Raw genomic sequence first — 26705 nt, 5'->3', positions numbered from 1 at the left:
GACTGACTCTTTCAAAAGACTAAAAGTGTTCGTGTGATAATCAATCTTACCATCAGAATCTATTCCTTTATAAAAGACACCGTAGTTCCCAAAATATAAAGATAGTAATTACATCGAAAAACAAGATTTCGTGGCGCAACGGTAGCGCGCCTGACTCCAGATCAGGAGGTTGCGTGTTCAAATCACGTCGAGATCAAGCAAAAATATTTCTTGTGAAGGTATGTTTAGGCTTTTAAAACGGATACAACGTTCAAATAACATTAATCACCATTGTTTCTATATCTTGTTATCTCAACACACATGTATCCTGATTCAATTTGAATCTTAGTCAGCTGTTTTTTTTAAATCAAAATGTGACTTTAGATCTACACGGGACTACAGTTTTTGGAATGGGAGAGCATAGAACCAAGTGAGTTTACAAAAGGGGGAACATTTGCGTCTGAATTTCGATTACCTCAGCAGTTGGAACACGACGAGTTTGAACCGATAACTATCTTGGGTTTCCACGATACAAACACAGAGTCTGGCGATGGATATAACTTGTACCTCTCTGTCCTACAAATGGTTTATTCACCAATTGGTATGATCAAAGGAAGATTAAGTAATCTAAACCAATCTGGCAAACAAAAAAGAGTCCGCTTAAAGAGATTGCTTCAACCACCACTAACCACTAAGTACCGTCCTTATACGTACTGCGCAAGAATATCAGCAAACTAAACTCAATAGAGCAGATTCTACCAATCTGTCTTGGGCAATGGTGATTAAAATGCATCGACCGGGAATCGAACCCGGGCCGCCCGCGTGGCAGGCGAGCATTCTACCACTGAACCATCGATGCTTGCCCCTCACGTATACTTCTTGATACAAATTGCACGACGACAACCCATCTATTATAGCCGACTATCATGCCTAAGCTTGTTAGCTTTCATTACGGAAATCAAGGCTTGTGGCGATCAAAAGATCCAAGGAAATATAAAAAAATAACCTGACTAATCTGACTGACTCTTTCAAAAGACTAAATGTGTTCGTGTGATAATCAATCTTACCATCAGAATCTATTCCTTTATAAAAGACACCGTAGTTCCCAAAATATAACGATAGTAATTACATCGAAAATCAAGATTTCGTGGCGCAACGGTAGCGCGCCTGACTCCAGATCAGGAGGTTGCGTGTTCAAATCACGTCGAGATCAAGCAAAAATATATCATGTGAAGGTATGTTTGGGCTTATAGAACAGATACAACGTTCAAATAACATTAATCACCATCGTTTCTATATCTTATTATCTCAACACACATGTATCCTAATTCAATTTGAATTGTAGTCAGCTGCTTTTTTTCTTTTTATCAAAATGTGACTTTAGATCTACACGGGACTACAGTTTTTGGAATGGGAGAGCATAGAACCAAGTGAGTTTACAAAAGGGGGAACATTTGCGTCTGAATGTCGATTACCACAGCAGTTGGAACACGACGAGTTTGAACCGATAACTATCTTGGGTTTCCACGATACAAACACAGAGTCTGGCGATGGATATAACTTGTACCTCTCTGTCCTACAAATGGTTTATTCGCCAATTGGTATGATCAAAGGAAGATTAAGTAATCTAAACCAATCTGGCAAACAAAAAAGAGTCCACTTAAAGAGATTGCTTTAACCACCACTAACCACTTAGTACCGTCCTTATACGTACTGCGCAAGAATATCAGCAAACTAAACTCAATAGAGTAGATTCTACCAATCTGTCTTGGGCAATAGTGATTAAAATGCATCGACCGGGAATCGAACCCGGGCCGCCCGCGTGGCAGGCGAGCATTTTACCACTGAACCATCGATGCTTGCCCCTCACGTATACTTCGTGATACGAATTGCACGACGACAACCCATCTATTGTAGCCGACTATCATGCCTAAGCTTGTTAGCTTTCATTACGGAAATCAAGGCTTGTGGCGATCAAAAGTTCCAAGGAAATATAAAAAAATAACCTGACTAATCTGACTGACTATTTCAAAAGACTAAATGTGTTCGTGTAATAATCAATCTTACCATCAGAATCTATTCCTTTATAAAAGACACCGTAGTTCCCAAAATATAAAGATAGTAATTACATCGAAAATCAAGATTTCGTGGCGCAACGGTAGCGCGCCTGACTCCAGATCAGGAGGTTGCGTGTTCAAATCACGTCGAGATCAAGCAAAAATATTTCTTGTGAAGGTATGTTTAGGCTTTTTAAAACGGATACAACGTTCAAATAACATTAATCACCATTGTTTTTATATCTTGTTATCTCAACACACATGTATCTAATTCAATTTGAATCTTAGTCAGCTGTTTTTTTTCTTTTTATCAAAATGTGACTTTAGATCTACACGGGACTACAGTTTTTGGAATGGGAGAGCATAGAACCAAGTGAGTTTACAAAAGGGGGAACATTTGCGTCTGAATGTCGATTACCACAGCAGTTGGAACACGACGAGTTTGAACCGATAACTATCTTGGGTTTCCACGATACAAACACAGAGTCTGGCGATGGATATAACTTGTACCTCTCTGTCCTACAAATGGTTTATTCGCCAATTGGTATGATCAAAGGAAGATTAAGTAATCTAAACCAATCTGGCAAACAAAAAAGAGTCCGCTTAAAGAGATTGCTTCAACCACCACTAACCACTAAGTACCGTCCTTAGACGTACTGCGCAAGAATATCAGCAAACTAAACTCAATAGAGTAGATTCTACAAATCTGTCTTGGGCAATGATGATTAAAATGCATCGACCGGGAATCGAACCCGGGCCGCCCGCGTGGCGGGCGAGCATTCTACCACTGAACCATCGATGCTTGCCCCTCACGTATACTTCTTGATACAAATTGCACGACGACAACCCATCTATTGTAGCCGACTATCATGCCTAAGCTTGTTAGCTTTCATTACGGAAATCAAGGCTTGTGGCGATCAAAAGATCCAAAGAATTATAAAAAATAACCTGACTAATCTGACTGACTCTTTCAAAAGACTAAATGTGTTCGTGTGATAATCAATCTTACCATCAGAATCTATTCCTTTATAAAAGACACCGTAGTTCCCAAAATATAGCGATAGTAATTACATCGAAAATCAAGATTTCGTGGCGCAACGGTAGCGCGCCTGACTCCAGATCAGGAGGTTGCGGGTTCAAATCACGTCGAAATCAAGCAAAAATATTTCTTGTGAAGGTATGTTTAGGCTTTTAAAACGGATACAACGTTCAAATAACATTTATCCCTGAGGTATATTTATATACGAATGTCCTTAACAATATAGGGTGTGGGGTATAGGGGGTAGGGTAGTAGTAGCTAGTAGTGAAATTCAGAGGGTATAATGTCCATTTAGTGTTCCTTTATACGTTTCTTCCCTGAATGACCAATCGTCACCAAATGTTGTACATAATTCTGTCAAAATTTGATACATGGCGTAACGGGGTTTTCATTTGTTTTCATTACTGTTTTAAAAATTTAATTTGCGTACTTGTTACCTAGCTGGTTGCCGAATCCTAGGCAGTGAATTCGCTTTTTTTGCGTAACCTTCCAACTGTCAGTGCATGCTCAGCAGTGTAAACAAAAACAAAAAAAAAGTTTGGATCTTCCCTAGCAAGACAAGTTTTCTGCTACGGGAGTGGAGAGTATTTATTATTTGATTTTGTTTTTATGTTCGATTTCGATTTCGTCTTTATTCTTCTTTTTACTTTGTATTTTCCCATTATTACTTTTTTAAATCTTTTGTTTTATTATTACCTCTTTTTGTTTACTGTTTTTTGTCTTGATTTTAATAAATTTTTTGATCAAGTAAAATTTATATTCCTCCTTTTTTTAACAGTTAGTCATCAACCAAGAAGTTGAGGAACATTTAAAAATGTTTGATTATACTCATTTTGAAGCTCTGGGTCATCTCTCTCTTCTTCCCTTGTCCTCTTCACAGTCATCAAGATCTTCTGGTGGTCGTGAAGAGTTACCGCCGATCTTCCACTTCTATTTACCTCCGAAAGCTTTTTAAGTGTAATTTTTCAAAAATTACAAATTTATTTTTCGAGATCGAGATTCGAACTCTAAACAATACGCGTGGCAGCCCGAGTTGCTAACCATTAGACCAACATTGACATTTTTATGTAAGGGCCGGAATGCTTGGCCCGGTTGGTGAGTACACCAAATAATGTAACAAAAGTCGAAGTAAAGCAATGGTAATATCGCTAGCGACGCTACCATCGGTATCGATTTCGGAACCGGTCGTAAAACACTTAGGTTATATGCCTTAATTATAAAGATTTTTTCAGCGGTGGTTTAATCAAACTGCTATAAGAGCACATCCATTTCTTTGTAGTTAATATGTAACTAATAATTTTTCTAATTCCATGTTACTATAGTAATAAATATTGCTATAACTTAATCTAAACATGAAGTGCGACGTGGGGTGGCGGGGCGAATCCTCCGCCATTCATAATTCGCACCACTCATAATATTACAGATTATTTTTCAATTAGTTATAAAGAATCAATTATGGAAGATAATAAAGGGAAACAGAATTTTCCAAACGTTATAGTATGTATTAATCTACTATAACCTTGATTTTTTGTCTCTTTAACGTTTAAAAAAATTACCGAAGGACGTTACCGAAGGAATCTTGTCACCATTGTTTATATATCTTGTTATCTCAAAACACATGTATCCTGATTCAATTTGAATCTTAGTCAGCTGATTTTTTTCTTTTTATCAAAATGTGACTTTAGATCTACACGGGACTACAGTTTTTGGAATGGGAGAGCATAGAACCAAGTGAGTTTACAAAAGGGGGAACATTTGCGTCTGAATGTCGATTACCACAGCAGTTGGAACACGACGAGTTTGAACCGATAACTATCTTGGGTTTCCACGAATCAAACACAGAGTCTGGCGATGGATATAACTTGTACCTCTCTGTCCTACAAATGGTTTATTCGCCAATTGGTATGATCAAAGGAAGATTAAGTAATCTAAACCAATCTGGCAAACAAAAAAGAGTCCGCTTAAAGAGATTGCTTCAACCACCACTAACCACTAAGTACCGTCCTTAGACGTACTGCGCAAGAATATCAGCAAACTAAACTCAATAGAGTAGATTCTACCAATCTGTCTTGGGCAATAGTGATTAAAATGCATCGACCGGGAATCGAACCCGGGCCGCCCGCGTGGCAGGCGAGCATTCTACCACTGAACCATCGATACTTGCCCCTCACGTATACTTCGTGATACAAATTGCACGACGACAACCCATCTATTGTAGCCGACTATCATGCCTAAGCTTGTTAGCTTTCATTACGGAAATCAAGGCTTGTGGCGATCAAAAGATCCAAAGAAATATAAAAAAATAACCTGACTAATCTGACTGACTCTTTCAAACGACTAAATGTGTTCGTGTGATAATCAATCTTACCATCAGAATCTATTCCTTTATAAAAGACACCATAGTTCCCAAAAAATAACGATAGTAATTAGATCGAAAAGCAAGATTTCGTGGCGCAACGGTAGCGCGCCTGACTCCAGATCATGAGGTTGCGGGTTCAAATCACGTCGAGATCAAGCAAAAATATTTCTTGTGAAGGTATGTTTAGGCTTTTAAAACGGATACAATGTTCAAATAACATTAATCACCATTGTTTCTATATCTTGTTATCTCAACACACATGTATCCTGATTCAATTTGAATCTTAGTCAGCTGTTTTTTTTTCTTTTTATCAAAATGTGACTTTAGATCTACACGGGACTACAGTTTTTGGAATGGGAGAACATAGAACCAAGTGAGTTTACAAAAGGGGGAACATTTGCGTCTGAATGTCGATTACCACAGCAGTTGGAACACGACGAGTTTGAACCGATAACTATCTTGGGTTTCCACGATACAAACACAGAGTCTGGCGATGGATATAACTTGTGCCTCTCTGTCCTACAAATGGTTTATTCGCCAATTGGTATGATCAAAGGAAGATTAAGTAATCTAAACCAATCTGGCAAACAAAAAAGAGTCCACTTAAAGAGATTGCTTCAACCACAGCTAACCACTTAGTACCGTCCTTATACGTACTGCGCAAGAATATCAGCAAACTAAACTCAATAGAGTAGATTCTACCAATCTGTCTTGGGCAATGGTGATTAAAATGCATCGACCGGGAATCGAACCCGGGCCGCCCGCGTGGCAGGCGAGCATTCTACCACTGAACCATCGATGCTTGCCCCTCACGTATACTTCTTGATACAAATTGCACGACGACAACCCATCTATTAAAGCCGACTATCATGCCTAAGCTTGTTAGCTTTCATTACGGAAATCAAGGCTTGTGGCGATCAAAAGATCCAAGGAAATATAAAAAAATAACCTAACTAATCTGACTGACTCTTTCAAAAGACTAAATGTGTTCGTGTGATAATCAATCTTACCATCAGAATCTATTCCTTTATAAAAGACACCGTAGTTCCCAAAATATAACGATAGTAATTAGATCGAAAATCAAGATTTCGTGGCGCAACGGTAGAGCGCCTGACTCCAGATCAGGAGGTTGCGTGTTCAAATCACGTCGAGATCAAGCAAAAATATTTCTTGTAAAGGTATGTTTAGGCTTTTAAAACGGATACAACGTTCAAATAACATTAATCACCATTGTTTCTATATCTTGTTATCTCAACACACATGTATCCTAATTCAATTTGAATCTTAGTCAGCTGTTTTTTTTTTTCTTTTTATCAAAATGTGACTTTAGATCTACACGGGACTACAGTTTTTGGAATGGGAGAGCATAGAACCAAGTGAGTTTACAAAAGGGGGAAAATTTGCGTCTGAATGTCGATTACCACAGCAGTTGGAACACGACGAGTTTGAACCGATAACTATCTTGGGTTTCCACGAATCAAACACAGAGTCTGGCGATGGATATAACTTGTACCTCTCTGTCCTACAAATGGTTTATTCGCCAATTGGTATGATCAAAGGAAGATTAAGTAATCTAAACCAATCTGGCAAACAAAAAAGAGTCCACTTAAAGAGATTGCTTCAACCACAGCTAACCACTTAGTACCGTCCTTATACGTACTGCGCAAGAATATCAGCAAACTAAACTCAATAGAGTAGATTCTACCAATCTGTCTTGGGCAATGGTGATTAAAATGCATCGACCGGGAATCGAACCCGGGCCGCCCGCGTGGCAGGCGAGCATTCTACCACTGAACCATCGATGCTTGCCCCTCACGTATACTTCTTGATACAAATTGCACGACGACAACCCATCTATTAAAGCCGACTATCATGCCTAAGCTTGTTAGCTTTCATTACGGAAATCAAGGCTTGTGGCGATCAAAAGATCCAAGGAAATATAAAAAAAATAACCTGACTAATCTGACTGACTCTTTCAAAAGACTAAATGTGTTCGTGTGATAATCAATCTTACCATCAGAATCTATTCCTTTATAAAAGACACCGTAGTTCCCAAAATATAACGATAGTAATTAGATCGAAAAGCAAGATTTCGTGGCGCAACGGTAGCGCGCCTGACTCCAGATCAGGAGGTTGCGTGTTCAAATCACGTCGAGATCAAGCAAAAATATTTCTTGTGAAGGTATGTTTGGGCTTATAGAACAGATACAACGTTCAAATAACGTTAATCACCATTGTTTCTATATCTTGTTATCTCAACAAACATGTATCCTGATTCAATTTGAATTGTAGTCAGCTGCTTTTTTTCTTTTTATCAAAATGTGACTTTAGATCTACACGGGACTACAGTTTTTGGAATGGGAGAGCATAGAACCAAGTGAGTTTACAAAAGGGGGAACATTTGCGTCTGAATGTCGATTACCACAGCAGTTGGAACACGACGAGTTTGAACCGATAACTATCTTGGGTTTCCACGATACAAACACAGAGTCTGGCGATGGATATAACTTGTACCTCTGTCCTACAAATGGTTTATTCACCAATTGGTATGATCAAAGGAAGATTAAGTAATCTAAACCAATCTGGCAAACAAAAAAGAGTCCGCTTAAAGAGATTGCTTCAACCACCACTAACCACTAAGTACCGTCCTTATACGCACTGCGCAAGAATATCAGCAAACTAAACTCAATAGAGTAGATTCTACCAATCTGTCTTGGGCAATGGTGATTAAAATGCATCGACCGGGAATCGAACCCGGGCCGCCCGCGTGGCAGGCGAGCATTCTACCACTGAACCATCGATGCTTGCTCCTTACGTATACTTCTTGATACAAATTGCACGACGACAACCCATCTATTGTAGCCGACTATCATGCCTAAGCTTGTGATCTTTCATTACGGAAATCAAGGCTTGTGGCGATCAAAAGATCCAAGGAAATATAAAAAAATAACCTGACTAATCTGACTGACTCTTTCAAAAGACTAAATGTGTTCGTGTGATAATCAATCTTACCATCAGAATCTATTCCTTTATAAAAGACACCGTAGTTCCCAAAATATAACGATAGTAATAACATCGAAAATCAAGATTTCGTGGCGCAACGGTAGCGCGCCTGACTCCAGATCAGGAGGTTGCGTGTTCAAATCACGTCGAGATCAAGCAAAAATATTTCTTGTGAAGGTATGTTTAGGCTTTTAATACGGTTACAACGTTCAAATAACATTAATCACCATTGTTTCTATATCTTGTTATCTCAACACACATGTATCCTGATTCAATTTGATTCTTAGTCAGATGTTTTTTTCTTTTTATCAAAATGTGACTTTAGATCTACACGGGACTACAGTTTTTGGAATGGGAGAGCATAGAACAAAGTGAGTTTACAAAAGGGGGAACATTTGCGTCTGAATGTCGATTACCACAGCAGTTGGAACACGACGAGTTTGAACCGATAACTATCTTGGGTCTCCACGATACAAACACAGAGTCTGGCGATGGATATAACTTGTACCTCTCTGTCCTACAAATGGTTTATTCGCCAATTGGTATGATCAAAGGAAGATTAAGTAATCTAAACCAATCTGGCAAACAAAAAAGAGTCCGCTTAAAGAGATTGCTTCAACCACCACTAACCACTAAGTACCGTCCTTATACGCACTGCGCAAGAATATCAGCAAACTAAACTCAATAGAGTAGATTCTACCAATCTGTCTTGGGCAATGGTGATTAAAATGCATCGACCGGGAATCGAACCCGGGCCGCCCGCGTGGCAGGCGAGCATTCTACCACTGAACCATCGATGCTTGCTCCTTACGTATACTTCTTGATACAAATTGCACGACGACAACCCATCTATTGTAGCCGACTATCATGCCTAAGCTTGTGAGCTTTCATTACGGAAATCAAGGCTTGTGGCGATCAAAAGATCCAAGGAAATATAAAAAAATAACCTGACTAATCTGACTGACTCTTTCAAAAGACTAAATGTGTTCGTGTGATAATCAATCTTACCATCAGAATCTATTCCTTTATAAAAGACACCGTAGTTCCCAAAATATAACGATAGTAATAACATCGAAAATCAAGATTTCGTGGCGCAACGGTAGCGCGCCTGACTCCAGATCAGGAGGTTGCGTGTTCAAATCACGTCGAGATCAAGCAAAAATATTTCTTGTGAAGGTATGTTTAGGCTTTTAATACGGTTACAACGTTCAAATAACATTAATCACCATTGTTTCTATATCTTGTTATCTCAACACACATGTATCCTGATTCAATTTGATTCTTAGTCAGATGTTTTTTTCTTTTTATCAAAATGTGACTTTAGATCTACACGGGACTACAGTTTTTGGAATGGGAGAGCATAGAACAAAGTGAGTTTACAAAAGGGGGAACATTTGCGTCTGAATGTCGATTACCACAGCAGTTGGAAGACGACGAGTTTGAACCGATAACTATCTTGGGTCTCCACGATACAAACACAGAGTCTGGCGATGGATATAACTTGTACCTCTCTGTCCTACAAATGGTTTATTCGCCAATTGGTATGATCAAAGGAAGATTAAGTAATCTAAACCAATCTGGCAAACAAAAAAGAGTCCGCTTAAAGAGATTGCTTCAACCACCACTAACCACTAAGTACCGTCCTTATACGCACTGCGCAAGAATATCAGCAAACTAAACTCAATAGAGTAGATTCTACCAATCTGTCTTGGGCAATGGTGATTAAAATGCATCGACCGGGAATCGAACCCGGGCCGCCCGCGTGGCAGGCGAGCATTCTACCACTGAACCATCGATGCTTGCTCCTTACGTATACTTCTTGATACAAATTGCACGACGACAACCCATCTATTGTAGCCGACTATCATGCCTAAGCTTGTGAACTTTCATTACGGAAATCAAGGCTTGTGGCGATCAAAAGATCCAAGGAAATATAAAAAAATAACCTGACTAATCTGACTGACTCTTTCAAAAGACTAAATGTGTTCGTGTGATAATCAATCTTACCATCAGAATCTATTCCTTTATAAAAGACACCGTAGTTCCCAAAATATAACTATAGTAATAACGTCGAAAATCAAGATTTCGTGGCGCAACGGTAGCGCGCCTGACTCCAGATCAGGAGGTTGCGTGTTCAAATCACGTCGAGATCAAGCAAAAATATTTCTTGTAAAGGTATGTTTAGGCTTTTAAAACGGATACAACGTTCAAATAACATTAATCACCATTGTTTCTATATCTTGTTATCTCAACACACATGTATCCTAATTCAATTTGAATCTTAGTCAGCTGTTTTTTTTTTCTTTTTATCAAAATGTGACTTTAGATCTACACGGGACTACAGTTTTTGGAATGGGAGAGCATAGAACCAAGTGAGTTTACAAAAGGGGGAACATTTGCGTCTGAATGTCGATTACCACAGCAGTTGGAACACGACGAGTTTGAACCGATAACTATCTTGGGTTTCCACGATACAAACACAGAGTCTGGCGATGGATATAACTTGTACCTCTCTGTCCTACAAATGGTTTATTCGCCAATTGGTATGATCAAAGGAAGATTAAGTAATCTAAACCAATCTGGCAAACAAAAAAGAGTCCGCTTAAAGAGATTGCTTCAACCACCACTAACCACTAAGTACCGTCCTTATACGTACTGCGCAAGAATATCAGCAAACTAAACTCAATGGAGTAGATTCTACCAATCTGTCTTGGGCAATGGTGATTAAAATGCATCGACCGGGAATCGAACCCGGGCCGCCCGCGTGGCAGGCGAGCATTCTACCACTGAACCATCGATGCTTGTTCCTCACGTATACTTCTTGATACAAATTGCACGACGACAACCCATCTATTGTAGCCGACTATCATGCCTAAGCTTGTTAGCTTTCATTACGGAAATCAAGGCTTGTGGCGATCAAAAGATCCAAGGAAATATAAAATAATAACCTGACTAATCTGACTGACTCTTTCAAAAGACTAAATGTGTTCGTGTGATAATCAATCTTACCATCAGAATCTATTCCTTTATAAAAGACACCGTAGTTCCCAAAATATAACGATAGTAATAACATCGAAAATCAAGATTTCGTGGCGCAACGGTAGCGCGCCTGACTCCAGATCAGGAGGTTGCGTGTTCAAATCACGTCGAGATCAAGCAAAAATATTTCTTGTGAAGGTATGTTTGGGCTTATAGAACATATACAACGTTCAAATAACGTTAATCACCATTGTTTCTATATCTTGTTATCTCAACAAACATGTATCCTGATTCAATTTGAATTGTAGTCAGCTGCTTTTTTTCTTTTTATCAAAATGTGACTTTAGATCTACACGGGACTACAGTTTTTGGAATGGGAGAGCATAGAACCAAGTGAGTTTACAAAAGGGGGAACATTTGCGTCTGAATGTCGATTACCACAGCAGTTGGAACACGACGAGTTTGAACCGATAACTATCTTGGGTTTCCACGATACAAACACAGAGTCTGGCGATGGATATAACTTGTACCTCTCTGTCCTACAAATGGTTTTTTCACCAATTGTTATGATCAAAGGAAGATTAAGTAATCTAAACCAATCTGGCAAACAAAAAAGAGTCCGCTTAAAGAGATTGCTTCAACCACCACTAACCACTAAGTACCGTCCTTATACGCACTGCGGAAGAATATCAGCAAACTAAACTCAATAGAGTAGATTCTACCAATCTGTCTTGGGCAATGGTGATTAAAATGCATCGACCGGGAATCGAACCCGGGCCGCCCGCGTGGCAGGCGAGCATTCTACCACTGAACCATCGATGCTTGCAACTCACGTATACTTGTTGATACAAATTGCAAGACGACAACCCATCTATTGTAGCCGACTATCATGCCTAAGCTTGTTACCTTTCATTACGGAAATCAAGGCTTGTGGTGATCAAAAGATCCAAGGAAATATAAAAAATAACCTGACTAATCTGACTGACTCTTTCAAAAGACTAAATGTTGTAATAACTCTACTTACTGCATAGTAAATAGCTTACTACTCGATTGCCAGTTCTGAATTTAAGTGTATTCAGCCTGACAGCTGTGGAAGGATTCGCATCGATAAAAAGGCAGAGCGGCCTTTTATGCCCAAAATAGCAAGGGAGAAAAAGAGAGAAACATTCTAGAAAAAGAAGTTACTACTTGGAATTACAGAGGGCAAGAAAGACAAAGGAAAGGGCGGAAGAAATTTCATAGGAAGTATCGGGTGAAGAAGGGTCAAATTGAGGAAAAGAACATTCTAGAAGAAAAAGGTTCAGTACCAAGAAAAAAAGGAAAAGATAAAAAGGTTAAAGAACTTAGAAAATAACGTCGCCTCTTCGACGTCGCGGTTGACGAATCCTTACATGGCTATCCCTTACGTAAGATCGCGTCCCGCGATCTCAGTTTAGGAGTGTTGCGGCCTCTCGATGAGCTCGCCTAAGGTTGTCCGGATGAATTCTTCCTTCGCGCTGGTTTTCGATGAAGGGAGCCGACGGAACAATAAATTCGGGGTTAGAACGTTGAGATGGTACAGGAACATTGACAATCGTAATGGGGGAGGACATGGAAGGAGGGTTAGAAAAAGCTTGGTGACCTAATTCCAGATCTGGAGTTGTTTGTTTAGCGTTTTTGGTAAAACAGCTAAAAGGGTTGCATGTAGTTAAACAAGAACAGCAGGGTATATATCGAGCAATGAGATATCCAACACCACAGTAGCGAATTATCACGAACATAATAAATCCTATTCCAAGAAACCACCCGATACTAGTCGTCCAACTGATTATCTTATCCATTAAAGATAATTTCTTTTCTTTTTTGGTAGACGAGAGAACACTATCCATGTGGAAAGGATTTCCAAGATTGATGCTATGTTCCTCTCGGGCAGCAGCAATGATTTGTGCGATGGCTGCTGCTGGACTCATGGGGTGAGAGGTTAACATCGGGTGTAAACGTAGTGATAATAAGTTATCGATTTCATAAGGGGAAGTATCGATTAAATTATTTCCTTGGACGATGATACCAGGAACAACAGCATTCCATGCATTGTTTCTGTAAAAATGGGCACGGCCATTAAAGTTCACAAAGTTCTTGTGCCAGTAACACGGATTGAATGGCGTTAATTCCCATCCTTCAATGTCTACAGTGAAGTTCTCAAATTTAGGCTGTGGTCCACAGCTAGTGAACTCTGTGGAGAAGGTTACGTTTGTTGGGGAACACTGATGGACACTTATGGATTCACCTATTGCTATTAGTTTGGAACAAAGTGGTAGGCTTAGGTAACTAGCAGCAAGCCACCCGCTATGTTGCGCTGCAGTGATTGCATTCTTGTGTGCTAATTCCCGGTTTTCACACTGTAAGGCACGAAGCTCTCGAGCGACTCCATTTATTCCGTCAGTTGTCTTGTCTCTGGTATACTGTGAGTGAGCGGCACTGCTAATTTCTGCTCGGATTATGTCTGCCACTTTTTCTGTTTCCGCTGCTAGCGTTTTGTTTGGATGCTCCTCGTGGTCGGCCAAAGTGTAAATTTTTAATACCACTTTATCCATACCAAGGACTGGTTTTAAAATATTTTCCGATGAGTTACAAAACTTTTTACTTGTAGTGTTGTAAACGAAATCAAGCTGTTGTTCGACGTCTCGGATCCTTTCGACCCCTGTTTTGTCTGTCATAAAACGTAGGGCAATCCCTTGTTCTACAAGTCGTAACTTACACTCTTCGATTTCTCTTAAGGATTCTTTCCAAATAACTGTCACTAAATTATGCGAAATGGAACCATTCGTTCCACCAGGAATATCACCAATTGGAGAACTAATGGTACAGTTGGAGCACTCGGTCTCTAGGGTTACTTCTTCCAATCTACAGTTGACCAGCTGATCTCCTGTGACTAGAAGCCATTTTCCTTGGACGTTGGGTACACGCTCTAGAGACCATTTGTTGTCGCCTAGGTAGTCCATTGTTTCTGTATTGCACAATCGAGAGTCTCTCATTTTTTCACAATCAGTTACGGTTGTTTCCATGGGAATGCGCACTTGAGTTGACGTTTGCCAACCCCAAAAATCGGTGTAGATGTGTTTTTTCTCTAGCCACATGGTGCATGTATGGCCAACGAATCGGGTGATCTCAGGAAGGGTGGAAAATACATCGTAATAAACGGGAACTGGTGCAACTGGACTAATTTGGAAATCGCAATCATTGCTAGAAAATTTTAAAAAGCCTTTCGGTTGAGAGTCTTTACAATCACAAATGGTAATGTTGAAAGCATGTACCCGGAAAAGAAAGGACAAGAGGAGGAGTGGGAGTAGGCACGATCTAAAACGAGATAAAAAAGAAATAGGGAAAAAGAACAAAAAGTTACAAAACAGAAACAAACACAAATATAGGGTTTGTTGTAAGAAAAAGAGAATTGAATTTTACATAGTAATTTTAATGAAAACATAAAGTTAATATCGATCAACAGGTTTAAGAATATTCCTAGGACGTAATCCAAGACGACGCTCAGGTTGTATTGGAATGGTTGACGGATCCAAAAGAGGATTAGGAAGAGTGGGAACAATTGAAATAGGGTTTGTAATTTCTGGAAGGATTTCTGTTACAAGAGGACTGGTTTCAGATTCAACGATTGGTTGAGATTCAATCTCTTCAAATGGGAAGGGAGTTTCAAGATTTGCTATATTTTCGAGAAGAAGTGTGTTAGCTTCTTTGCTAATTCGAACATCAAGGAAATCTACGAAGGGTTCATCTTTCCAGATCATTGACTCGAATAGTGGTTTTATTCGATTCACATGAACAAGCTGTGTTTGTTTACCAGCATGTTGTTGGATTACTACAGTGTCATTATCGTTTAATTTTAAAATCCGAAAGGGTCCTATAAAACGCGGAATAAGTTTTTTACTTACTCCCTTCATGGGCGTTCGCATATTTAGTAATACTTTATCTCCAACATTGAATTTTAATTGTTTTACACGTTTATCGTATTGAATCTTTTGCTGTTCCCGAGCCTGCGCAAGATTAGTTTTGACTTGTTGAAACGCTTCATGTAAACATCTCATAGTCTGGCTCCTGTAGTCTGAAGGAGTAACCATGGCCGTAGGTAAAGGAAGGAGGAACTGGTCTATTGGCATTACGGGATCACGGCCGTGGTTCAAGAAGTATGGGGTTTCTAGGGTTGAGGAGTGGGTTGAATTATTGTAGGCGAACGTAACAGGGCCCAACATATCTTCCCATTTCGCAAACCCAGTTGTTAGGTACTTCCTAAGCATTTCGGCAACTGTTTTGTTAAATCGCTCTGTTTGACCATTCGTTTGAGGGTGGTACGCTGTTGTTGTCATGCGTTTAATGTTTAAAGCTTTACACAGCGCAGAAAACAACTCTGACGTAAAATTACTTCCACGATCGGTAATGATAGCTTTTGGTGGGCCGTGACGTAGGATAATTCGATCCATCAAGGCCTTGCAGGTAACAAGTGCGGTATAATTGGGAAGTGGAACTGTTTCGATCCATTTTGTGAAATAATCAGTTATAACTAGTACATAATTGTTTCCTAAGAGTGAAGGAGGTTTGACAGGGCCTAGGAAGTCCATTCCTATCACTTCGAAAGGTTTAGTAGTGAGCTCTAATGGATTGAGAAAAGCTTTCAATCCATGCATTCGGCGGCCTAACGCACAAGGTTCGCAAGTAAAACAATATTGCTTTACATCTGATAACATGGAGGGCCAAAAGTATTTATCACGAAGACGCAGGACTGTTCGTCGGTACGCCAGATGTCCTGACAAAGGAGAGTCATGATACTCCTGTAAAAGTTGTTTCCTAAGAGAGAGAGGAACAACAACTTGACGTTGGGCAAATCTTCTTCGTTTTGTTGACGTAGGTTCGTAATGTTTGCATAAGAGACCGTCTTCCATAAAAAAGAAGTCTTTCTCGGCAGCCCAAAGAGGCATCGGGCCATCTTTTTTATTCCAAGGAGAATCTTTTCGTATAAACGCCAGTATCGCTTTGCAAAGGGGATCTTTCTGTTGTTCTTGACACATAACAAGGTTGTCGTCGGGACGGGCTAAAATCAGATTCATTTGTACTCGGGAAAGGAAATCTGCGTTCTCATGCACACGACCAGGTCGATACTGCACAGTAAATTTCATATTTGACAACTGAATGGCCCATCGCCCAAGCCGACCTGTTTCGTCCTTAAACGTCTGGAGCCACTGAAGAGGTCTGTGATCACTGATAATGGTAAAGGGTTCGTCTTGTAGATAATGACGGAACCGCTTAATACCGAACACAAGTGCGGCTGCCTCTTTTTCGACCGTAGAATACTTTACTTCCGCAGTATTCAAATGCCGGCTTGCATAAGCGATCGGTTGGTCTTTTCCATTGCGTATTTGGGAGAGGACAGCTCCAAGCCCGTAATTACTGGCGTCAGTGTAAATAAGGAATTTCTCCGAGAAATCTGGGAATATCAAAATGGGTTCACTTATTAAACCTTGGCGTATATGCTCAAATGCTGAAACGGCGTCGCTACTCCAATGTAAAACGTCATTTTGCGGTCCCTTGGTTAGTAACAACAACGGGTGGGCAATCGTAGAGAAATTTTCGAAAAAACGACGGTAATAAGATGCTAATCCTAAAAATGACTGCATCTCTCGTACTGTAGTTGGTCTTTTGTAATTTTTAAGCGCCTCAATTTTGGAAGGGTCAGGTTTGATTCCTTCAGCCGTAATCACATGTCCCAGATATGGAACGGATTGAGCTAAAAATTTACATTTGGCCAGTTTCAGTTTAAGGTTTGCCTCTTCTAATAAGGAAAATACAGTTTTTAAATTGGAAATATGTTCCTCAATCGAACGGGAGAATATAATGATGTCATCAAGGTATACTAGACAGATTTTGCCAATGACGCTTCGTAGAACGGAATTCATTAGTCTTTGAAATGTACCTGGGGCATTTGTTAACCCAAATGCCAAACGATTCCATTCATATAGATTATTATCCACAATGAAGGCTGTTTTCTCTTTGGACTCTTCTTCGAGTTCTATCTGCCAGTAGCCTGATGCTAGATCTAAGGTTGAAAAATACTTCTGTCCTTGTAGTAGATCTAAAACGTCGTCTATACGGGGTAGAGGGAAAGAATCTTTCTTCGTTATAGCATTAAGTTTTCTAAAATCTACACACAAACGGGTATCTCCTGTCTTCTTTAGTACTAATACAATCGGTGCGGCCCACGGAGACATTGAAAATCGAATTATTTTATTTTCCAGGAGTTCTTCTATAATTTCATGTGCTTTTTCTTTTTGTTTGGGAGAGTTTCGATATGCTCTTTGGCGAATCGGCCCTTGTCCTTGCGTATCAATACTATGTTTTACTAAGTTAGTATGGCCCAATTCATCTGTTTTAAAGGCAAAATTTCTATAGTTGCTAATTATTAAGCTTCGTACTTTCTCTTTAGTAACCTCATCAATGTCAGGGAGGACTGCTTCAATGGCTGCCATATCAATTGGAGTCGAGGATGCGTGAAACGAAGCGAGAGGGGTTGTTTTTTGGGTTTCTTGAAGATTAAGGGTTCCCAAAACGGTAAGGCGAGGTAGAAATATGGTTGTATTTGTTCTATTTATAGCCACCACACGGAACGAACGACTTGGTGCTAGGGAAATAAAAGGTTCCAGGTCAAGCCCGGTTGGTATGTTACTGCATTTAACGAAATGACAAGAAATGTGAGGATCCTGCGCTTCCTCCTTCCCGCTTTCTAGTACACACGTAGAATATCGGGGAATTCTCAATGAGCGTGCAATCACAAAAGGGGTTTCTTTTTCCTGGAAGTGATCAGTTTCCGGAACTCGATAAATAGTTTGTTTTCTTCCATTGTACATGAAATGATGTTTGTAAAGAGCATCACGCCCTAAGACGCAATTTTCAACAATACTACTCACGATAATAAATTCCTGCTTAAGTAATTGGTGCGGCGTTTCTTCTGCCACAACAAAGTTAACTGTGATTTTGCCTTCCGTGAAGAGGCGCTTGTCATTTATGCTGAAAAGATCGACGTCTACCTCTCTTGAAAAATTAATAACTTCATTACTCTCCTTTAGTTTATTGTAAAATTGTTTACTTATTACGCTTCTTTCGGCTCCAGTGTCAAATAAAGCATCTACAGTGCAATTCCCTATTTCAATTTTAATTCTAGGTACTGTTGATTTTGCTGCTAAACTGTTTATATAATGTCGGGACTTAATCTTCGTTCCACCGATTGGCCCTACGGTACTGTCGGCGGCACCTAGTTTTCCCTTCGCTCAGTCGAGCCTTGCCTGACTCCATTCTCGTCATACCCCGGTGGAGGAGAGGGTTTTCCATTTTTTATTTCGGGGCAATATGTTGCTAAATGGCCAGTCTTTTGGCAACGGTAACACGTTCGATCTACTTGAAATTCCTTAGTCTTACACCTACTAGTTTCATGATTTCCCCAACTGTTATGAAAATCACAAAAATAAAGATTTGCAGCTTGTTTGGGCGGTCTGTATATCTGTGGAATATTTTGGGCGAAGCTTACACTTTTTTGTGCAGTTAATTGTCGTTGCATTTTCTCGATACGTTTTTCCAAATCGTTCTGATGCGTATTTGACTCCACTTTTGTATTAAGGCGTTCCAACGCTTCTGTTATCCTATCGAATTCTTTATTTGGCTCAACGTTTCTACTTTGAAAAGCATTTAGTCTATTTCTGACTTGTGATTCTTCCACCGCCATTGCAGTCATCTCTGCTTTTTCTATCAATTTTTCAAAAGATGAAAATTCTTTGTACTTTAGACGGGTTTGCACATCAAACGAAAGACCTTCCAAGAATCTATCCATCATGATTTGCTCTCTTGAATGGGACGTCACTTTATCTATTATGCCTGTCATTGGATATGCAAGGTTAAACGCTTTTCGTATGCGATTCGCATAGCGTCGCATATTCTCTTCGGGTTCCCTCTGCATATTATGGAATTCTACACTCTGTTTTGACCTAGTCTCAGTCGAATGAAAGAGTTTGTGGAGACGTTCTTTTATTTTATTGTAATCCTGTGCTCTGATTGGATTTTCTATTTTAAAGTTGTCGAATTCGTCGGCTGCCTCGCCGTACAATTTCGATCGTAATAGCGCAATCTTTCGCGATTCCTCAAAATCGCCTAAAATGAGAACCGATTCGAGGTGAGCTAGCCATTCATCAAAGCGACCGGAACGATCTCGATCGATGAATATTCCCACATTACTAAATAAAGTCATTGCCTGGCCCTGCAATAATTTCCTATTCTTGTCCAAATTTGAAGTCTCGTCCAATCTAGTTTTGTTAATTGCACCGATTGACTGTGGAGTAGTTATGGGGAGAGGAAACGTAGTATTCAACCCCTGTCTCGGAGTGGGTTTATGTGGAATCGGAATCTGCTTAGATGCGCTTTGTGCAGGGGTAACTTGCTCGCTTTGCCCCGGTAGGTGGGCAGAAAAAGGGACAAATGGAGTACCTAGCGTTCGTACAGGAGTTTGTCCAAGTGTTGTTGGCTGGTTAATCTGTTTGGGGGAAAAACGGGGAATTGCTCCCGGAATAGATATCGGAGAACATTTCCTATTATCCATAACGTGTTTCACTATCTGATCCGCTGCTACCGAAGCATCTTCATAGGACATTCCTGACTCTAACAATCTACTTAATTCTCCGGCGTAAATGATGACGGGAATATCTGGTTTCTTTCCTCCTGTCGACATTCCAGCAGTTGGGGAGTCCCCACCCTGAGCGGTTGTTCCAAATGGGGGAAAAGTGACCCTACGACTGGGTAGCTTTGGTTGATGACTAATCGGAGTAGATGTAAAAGGGGTTGGAGTATTTGTACTCGTTTTTTCTATAGCTGAAGGTAGAGTAGGATTGGAAGGAGTAATTGGAGCACTAGTAGTGGAAATAACTAAATCAACTTGATTTGAAACTGGTATGGTTACCAAACGATCGTCTGGAATTAACTCAGTTTCCTGATCTGGTAAAGGCAATAAGTTTGAATTTTGCTCAATAAGTTCTTCCCTTTCTGAAACAACAGATTCGTATTCCGATTCAGTAGGAGGTTCGTAGTTGGTTTTCAATTGACAATGTGAAAAAAGTTCAAAAGGCGTTATTATAGTGGGTTCCGTTAAAAGCAAAGCTCTCAACGCAGATTCAATCTCGGTATTTGATATATCTGTCCTTTGATTCAATTTACGTAAGTATTGTAACTCAAAAATTAAATCGTCAACAGGAACCTCAGTTATCCTGGTATGCAAGAATTGTGTGTAGAAGTATGAACGGTCTATTCTCTCGTTGGAAAAATCAATATCGACAAGATTTGTTGGCTCTTCTCTTAAATTTGTATTAGTTTCCGGAGTTTCACTCGAATCTAAAATAGCACGAGCTTGCTCAAGGAGTTGATTATACGAAAGGATATCTCTAGTGTTGTCTCCTATTAAAGGTTCTGGAATATTTGAATGATTAACTGAATCGTTTTGTAAAACTACTAATTCTGGCTCTTCTGTTTGACGAAGGTGGTTGAATTGCTCTGCCCAATTGTTCCTTATTTCCTCATAGCTTCTTGGGTCAAGTTGATCTGATCGAATTTGGTCAGCTGGGCTATTAACTTGTTGATTGGCTGGTTCGGGAGTTAGCGGTTCTTCACTATTTAAATGTCTTCTTAATGTTTGCTGGGATTGGATAGGAAGAGACCATGACTTGGAAACAAGACGGTTAGATGAAATTTTCTCCCGAAAAGAGCGCATCCAACCCATTGGCCACTTCTTTGTTACTGATTCCCCTCTAGTATTCTCTATCCCGCTATCTGGATTACTATTCATGATTAAAAATTTAAAAAAATGATAACAACAGTTAAAAAATGAAAAAAAGAGTTGGTCCGTTCGAACTATCGGCCCAATAGTCCTCGTCGGAAGTTCTTTATTCCCACCCCCATCATTGTCAGCACTGACCCGATTGAATATTAAATTTTTTCAAACCGTGTGTGTTGCGTAAATCTCATTCGACCAAAGTGAAGACGTCAGAGAACGGGCGTCATAGAAGCGCGTCAGGTGCCCCAACGAAACAAAAGACACACACGGAATGCACAGAAGCCAGTTGTTTTCTTTTCGGGTCCAGTTGAATGCGTTATGACGTCACTAAACACTAACAAACACACACACGCACAAAACTTACATACTGGACGTAAGAGTGAGAATGGAAAAGGCAAAGATAAAAGAACGGGGTTCAATCTGACTTCTTGACACCAAATGTAATAACTCTACTTACTGCATAGTAAATAGCTTACTACTCGATTGCCAGTTCTGAATTTAAGTGTATTCAGCCTGACAGCTGTGGAAGGATTCGCATCGATAAAAAGGCAGAGCGGCCTTTTATGCCCAAAATAGCAAGGGAGAAAAAGAGAGAAACATTCTAGAAAAAGAAGTTACTACTTGGAATTACAGAGGGCAAGAAAGACAAAGGAAAGGGCGGAAGAAATTTCATAGGAAGTATCGGGTGAAGAAGGGTCAAATTGAGGAAAAGAACATTCTAGAAGAAAAAGGTTCAGTACCAAGAAAAAAAGGAAAAGATAAAAAGGTTAAAGAACTTAGAAAATAACGTCGCCTCTTCGACGTCGCGGTTGACGAATCCTTACAATGTGTTCGTGTGATAATCAATCTTACCATCAGAATCTATTCCTTTATAAAAGACACCGCAGTTCCCAAAATATAACGATAGTAATTACATCAAAAATCAAGATTTCGTGGCGCAACGGTAGCGCGCCTGACTCCAGATCAGGAGGTTGCGTGTTCAAATCACGTCGAGATCAAGCAAAAATATTTCTTGTGAAGGTATGTTTGGTCTTATAGAACAGATACATCGATCAAATAACATTAATCACCATTGGTTCAATATCTTGTTATCTCAACACACATGTATCCCAATTCAATTTGAATTGTAGTCAGCTGCTTTTTTTCTTTTTATCAAAATGTGACTTTAGATCTACACGGGACTACAGTTTTTGGAATGGGAGAGCATAGAACCAAGTGAGTTTACAAAAGGGGGAACATTTGCGTCTAAATGTCGATTACCACAGCAGTTGGAACACGACGAGTTTGAACCGATAACTATCTTGGGTTTCCACGATACAAACACAGAGTCTGGCGATGGATATAACTTGTACCTCTGTCCTACAAATGGTTTATTCACCAATTGGTATGATCAAAGGAAGATTAAGTAATCTAAACCAATCTGGCAAACAAAAAAGAGTCCGCTTAAAGAGATTGCTTCAACCACCACTAACCACTAAGTACCGTCCTTATACGTACTGCGCAAGAATATCAGCAAACTAAACTCAATAGAGTAGATTCTACCAATCTGTCTTGGGCAATGGTGATTAAAATGCATCGACCGGGAATCGAACCCGGGCCGCCCGCGTGGCAGGCGAGCATTCTACCACTGAACCATCGATGCTTGCCCCTCACGTATACTTCTTGATACAAATTGCACGACGACAACCCATCTATTAAAGCCGACTATCATGCCTAAGCTTGTTAGCTTTCATTACGGAAATCAAGGCTTGTGGCGATCAAAAGATCCAAGGAAATATAAAAAAATAACCTGACTAATCTGACTGACTCTTTCAAAAGACTAAATGTGTTCGTGTGATAATCAATCTTACCATCAGAATCTATTCCTTTATAAAAGACACCGTAGTTCCCAAAATATAACGATAGTAATTAGATCGAAGATCAAGATTTCGTTGCGCAACGGTAGCGCGCCTGACTCCAGATCAGGAGGTTGCGTGTTCAAATCACGTAGAGATCAATCAAAAATATTTCTTGTAAAGGTATGTTTAGGCTTTTAAAACGGATACAACGTTCAAATAACATTAATCACCATTGTTTCTATATCTTGTTATCTCAACACACATGTATCCTAATTCAATTTGAATCTTAGTCAGCTGTTTTTTTTTCTTTTTATCAAAATGTGACTTTAGATTTACACGGGACTACAGTTTTTGGAATGGGAGAGCATAGAACAAAGTGAGTTTACAAAAGGGGGAACATTTGCGTCTGAATGTCGATTACCACAGCAGTTGGAACACGACGAGTTTGAACCGATAACTATCTTGGGTCTCCACGATACAAACACAGAGTCTGGCGATGGATATAACTTGTACCTCTCTGTCCTACAAATGGTTTATTCGCCAATTGGTATGATCAAAGGAAGATTAAGTAATCTAAACCAATCTGGCAAACAAAAAAGAGTCCGCTTAAAGAGATTGCTTCAACCACCACTAACCACTAAGTACCGTCCTTATACGCACTGCGCAAGAATATCAGCAAACTAAACTCAATAGAGTAGATTCTACCAATCTGTCTTGGGCAATGGTGATTAAAATGCATCGACCGGGAATCGAACCTGGGCCGCCCGCGTGGCAGGCGAGCATTCTACCACTGAACCATCGATGCTTGCTCCTTACGTATACTTCTTGATACAAATTGCACGACGACAACCCATCTATTGTAGCCGACTATCATGCCTAAGCTTGTGAGCTTTCATTACGGAAATCAAGGCTTGTGGCGATCAAAAGATCCAAGGAAATATAAAAAAATAACCTGACTAATCTGACTGACTCTTTCAAAAGACTAAATGTGTTCGTGTGATAATCAATCTTACCATCAGAATCTATTCCTTTATAAAAGACACCGTAGTTCCCAAAATATAACGATAGTAATAACATCGAAAATCAAGATTTCGTGGCGCAACGGTAGCGCGCCTGACTCCAGATCAGGAGGTTGCGTGTTCAAATCACGTCGAGATCAAGCAAAAATATTTCTTGTGAAGGTATGTTTAGGCTTTTATACGGTTACAACGTTCAAATAACATTAATCACCATTGTTTCTATATCTTGTTATCTCAACACACATGTATCCTGATTCAATTTGATTCTTAGTCAGATGTTTTTTTTTCTTTTTATCAAAATGTGACTTTAGATCTACACGGGACTACAGTTTTTGGAATGGGAGAGCATAGAACCAAGTGAGTTTACAAAAGGGGGAACATTTGCGTCTGAATGTCGATTACCACAGCAGTTGGAACACGACGAGTTTGAACCGATAACTATCTTGGGTTTCCACGATACAAACACAGAGTCTGGCGATGGATATAACTTGTACCTCTCTGTCCTACAAATGGTTTTTTCACCAATTGTTATGATCAAAGGAAGATTAAGTAATCTAAACCAATCTGGCAAACAAAAAAGAGTCCGCTTAAAGAGATTGCTTCAACCACCACTAACCACTAAGTACCGTCCTTATACGCACTGCGGAAGAATATCAGCAAACTAAACTCAATAGAGTAGATTCTACCAATCTGTCTTGGGCAATGGTGATTAAAATGCATCGACCGGGAATCGAACCCGGGCCGCCCGCGTGGCAGGCGAGCATTCTACCACTGAACCATCGATGTTTGCCCCTCACGTATACTTCTTGATACAAATTGCACGACGACAACCCATCTATTAAAGCCGACTATCATGCCTAAGCTTGTTAGCTTTCATTACGGAAATCAAGGCTTGTGGCGATCAAAAGATCCAAGGAAATATAAAAAAATAACCTGACTAATCTGACTGACTCTTTCAAAAGACTAAATGTGTTCGTGTGATAATCAATCTTACCATCAGAATCTATTCCTTTATAAAAGACACCGTAGTTCCCAAAATATAACGATAGTAATTAGATCGAAGATCAAGATTTCGTGGCGCAACGGTAGCGCGCCTGACTCCAGATCAGGAGGTTGCGTGTTCAAATCACGTCGAGATCAATCAAAAATATTTCTTGTAAAGGTATGTTTAGGCTTTTAAAACGGATACAACGTTCAAATAACATTAATCACCATTGTTTCTATATCTTGTTATCTCAACACACATGTATCCTAATTCAATTTGAATCTTAGTCAGCTGTTTTTTTTTTCTTTTTATCAAAATGTGACTTTAGATCTACACGGGACTACAGTTTTTGGAATGGGAGAGCATAGAACAAAGTGAGTTTACAAAAGGGGGAACATTTGCGTCTGAATGTCGATTACCACAGCAGTTGGAACACGACGAGTTTGAACCGATAACTATCTTGGGTCTCCACGATACAAACACAGAGTCTGGCGATGGATATAACTTGTACCTCTCTGTCCTACAAATGGTTTATTCGCCAATTGGTATGATCAAAGGAAGATTAAGTAATCTAAACCAATCTGGCAAACAAAAAAGAGTCCGCTTAAAGAGATTGCTTCAACCACCACTAACCACTAAGTACCGTCCTTATACGCACTGCGCAAGAATATCAGCAAACTAAACTCAATAGAGTAGATTCTACCAATCTGTCTTGGGCAATGGTGATTAAAATGCATCGACCGGGAATCGAACCCGGGCCGCCCGCGTGGCAGGCGAGCATTCTACCACTGAACCATCGATGCTTGCTCCTTACGTTTACTTCTTGATACAAATTGCACGACGACAACCCATCTATTGTAGCCGACTATCATGCCTAAGCTTGTGAGCTTTCATTACGGAAATCAAGGCTTGTGGCGATCAAAAGATCCAAGGAAATATAAAAAAATAACCTGACTAATCTGACTGACTCTTTCAAAAGACTAAATGTGTTCGTGTGATAATCAATCTTACCATCAGAATCTATTCCTTTATAAAAGACACCGTAGTTCCCAAAATATAACGATAGTAATAACATCGAAAATCAAGATTTCGTGGCGCAACGGTAGCGCGCCTGACTCCAGATCAGGAGGTTGCGTGTTCAAATCACGTCGAGATCAAGCAAATATATTTCTTGTGAAGGTATGTTTAGGCTTTTATACGGTTACAACGTTCAAATAACATTAATCACCATTGTTTCTATATCTTGTTATCTCAACACACATGTATCCTGATTCAATTTGATTCTTAGTCAGATGTTTTTTTTTCTTTTTATCAAAATGTGACTTTAGATCTACACGGGACTACAGTTTTTGGAATGGGAGAGCATAGAACCAAGTGAGTTTACAAAAGGGGGAACATTTGCGTCTGAATGTCGATTACCACAGCAGTTGGAACACGACGAGTTTGAACCGATAACTATCTTGGGTTTCCACGATACAAACACAGAGTCTGGCGATGGATATAACTTGTACCTCTCTGTCCTACAAATGGTTTTTTCACCAATTGTTATGATCAAAGGAAGATTAAGTAATCTAAACCAATCTGGCAAACAAAAAAG

General features: G+C 39.7%; 22 non-coding genes across 22 annotated transcripts; 12 read left to right on the top strand and 10 right to left on the bottom strand.

The window, feature by feature from the left end:
- Nucleotides 1–124: 124 nt before the first annotated feature.
- Nucleotides 125–196, top strand: Trnaw-cca. The gene has a single exon. It is a non-coding gene; the product is annotated as a tRNA-Trp (tRNA).
- Nucleotides 197–767: 571 nt separating this feature from the next.
- Nucleotides 768–838, bottom strand: Trnag-gcc. The gene has a single exon. It is a non-coding gene; the product is annotated as a tRNA-Gly (tRNA).
- A 282-nt stretch (nucleotides 839–1120) lies between these two features.
- On the top strand, nucleotides 1121–1192 carry Trnaw-cca. The gene has a single exon. It is a non-coding gene; the product is annotated as a tRNA-Trp (tRNA).
- A 928-nt stretch (nucleotides 1193–2120) lies between these two features.
- On the top strand, nucleotides 2121–2192 carry Trnaw-cca. Its single transcript has one exon. It is a non-coding gene; the product is annotated as a tRNA-Trp (tRNA).
- Nucleotides 2193–6165: 3973 nt separating this feature from the next.
- Nucleotides 6166–6236, bottom strand: Trnag-gcc. Its single transcript has one exon. It is a non-coding gene; the product is annotated as a tRNA-Gly (tRNA).
- Nucleotides 6237–7168: 932 nt separating this feature from the next.
- On the bottom strand, nucleotides 7169–7239 carry Trnag-gcc. The gene has a single exon. It is a non-coding gene; the product is annotated as a tRNA-Gly (tRNA).
- A 283-nt stretch (nucleotides 7240–7522) lies between these two features.
- Nucleotides 7523–7594, top strand: Trnaw-cca. The gene has a single exon. It is a non-coding gene; the product is annotated as a tRNA-Trp (tRNA).
- Nucleotides 7595–8167: 573 nt separating this feature from the next.
- On the bottom strand, nucleotides 8168–8238 carry Trnag-gcc. Its single transcript has one exon. It is a non-coding gene; the product is annotated as a tRNA-Gly (tRNA).
- A 282-nt stretch (nucleotides 8239–8520) lies between these two features.
- Nucleotides 8521–8592, top strand: Trnaw-cca. The gene has a single exon. It is a non-coding gene; the product is annotated as a tRNA-Trp (tRNA).
- Nucleotides 8593–9166: 574 nt separating this feature from the next.
- Nucleotides 9167–9237, bottom strand: Trnag-gcc. Its single transcript has one exon. It is a non-coding gene; the product is annotated as a tRNA-Gly (tRNA).
- Nucleotides 9238–9519: 282 nt separating this feature from the next.
- Trnaw-cca lies at nucleotides 9520–9591 on the top strand. Its single transcript has one exon. It is a non-coding gene; the product is annotated as a tRNA-Trp (tRNA).
- Nucleotides 9592–10165: 574 nt separating this feature from the next.
- Trnag-gcc lies at nucleotides 10166–10236 on the bottom strand. The gene has a single exon. It is a non-coding gene; the product is annotated as a tRNA-Gly (tRNA).
- A 282-nt stretch (nucleotides 10237–10518) lies between these two features.
- On the top strand, nucleotides 10519–10590 carry Trnaw-cca. The gene has a single exon. It is a non-coding gene; the product is annotated as a tRNA-Trp (tRNA).
- Nucleotides 10591–11167: 577 nt separating this feature from the next.
- Trnag-gcc lies at nucleotides 11168–11238 on the bottom strand. Its single transcript has one exon. It is a non-coding gene; the product is annotated as a tRNA-Gly (tRNA).
- Nucleotides 11239–11520: 282 nt separating this feature from the next.
- On the top strand, nucleotides 11521–11592 carry Trnaw-cca. Its single transcript has one exon. It is a non-coding gene; the product is annotated as a tRNA-Trp (tRNA).
- Nucleotides 11593–12167: 575 nt separating this feature from the next.
- Nucleotides 12168–12238, bottom strand: Trnag-gcc. The gene has a single exon. It is a non-coding gene; the product is annotated as a tRNA-Gly (tRNA).
- A 9954-nt stretch (nucleotides 12239–22192) lies between these two features.
- On the top strand, nucleotides 22193–22264 carry Trnaw-cca. Its single transcript has one exon. It is a non-coding gene; the product is annotated as a tRNA-Trp (tRNA).
- A 573-nt stretch (nucleotides 22265–22837) lies between these two features.
- On the bottom strand, nucleotides 22838–22908 carry Trnag-gcc. The gene has a single exon. It is a non-coding gene; the product is annotated as a tRNA-Gly (tRNA).
- A 1283-nt stretch (nucleotides 22909–24191) lies between these two features.
- Nucleotides 24192–24263, top strand: Trnaw-cca. The gene has a single exon. It is a non-coding gene; the product is annotated as a tRNA-Trp (tRNA).
- A 928-nt stretch (nucleotides 24264–25191) lies between these two features.
- Nucleotides 25192–25263, top strand: Trnaw-cca. Its single transcript has one exon. It is a non-coding gene; the product is annotated as a tRNA-Trp (tRNA).
- Nucleotides 25264–25840: 577 nt separating this feature from the next.
- Trnag-gcc lies at nucleotides 25841–25911 on the bottom strand. The gene has a single exon. It is a non-coding gene; the product is annotated as a tRNA-Gly (tRNA).
- A 282-nt stretch (nucleotides 25912–26193) lies between these two features.
- Nucleotides 26194–26265, top strand: Trnaw-cca. Its single transcript has one exon. It is a non-coding gene; the product is annotated as a tRNA-Trp (tRNA).
- The last annotated feature ends 440 nt before the right edge of the window (nucleotides 26266–26705 follow it).

The sequence above is a fragment of the Daphnia pulex genome, chromosome 10 (assembly GCF_021134715.1).
Source record: "Daphnia pulex isolate KAP4 chromosome 10, ASM2113471v1".
Lineage (NCBI taxonomy): Eukaryota > Metazoa > Arthropoda > Branchiopoda > Diplostraca > Daphniidae > Daphnia > Daphnia pulex.
This window is presented reverse-complemented; position numbering and strand designations above follow the sequence as displayed.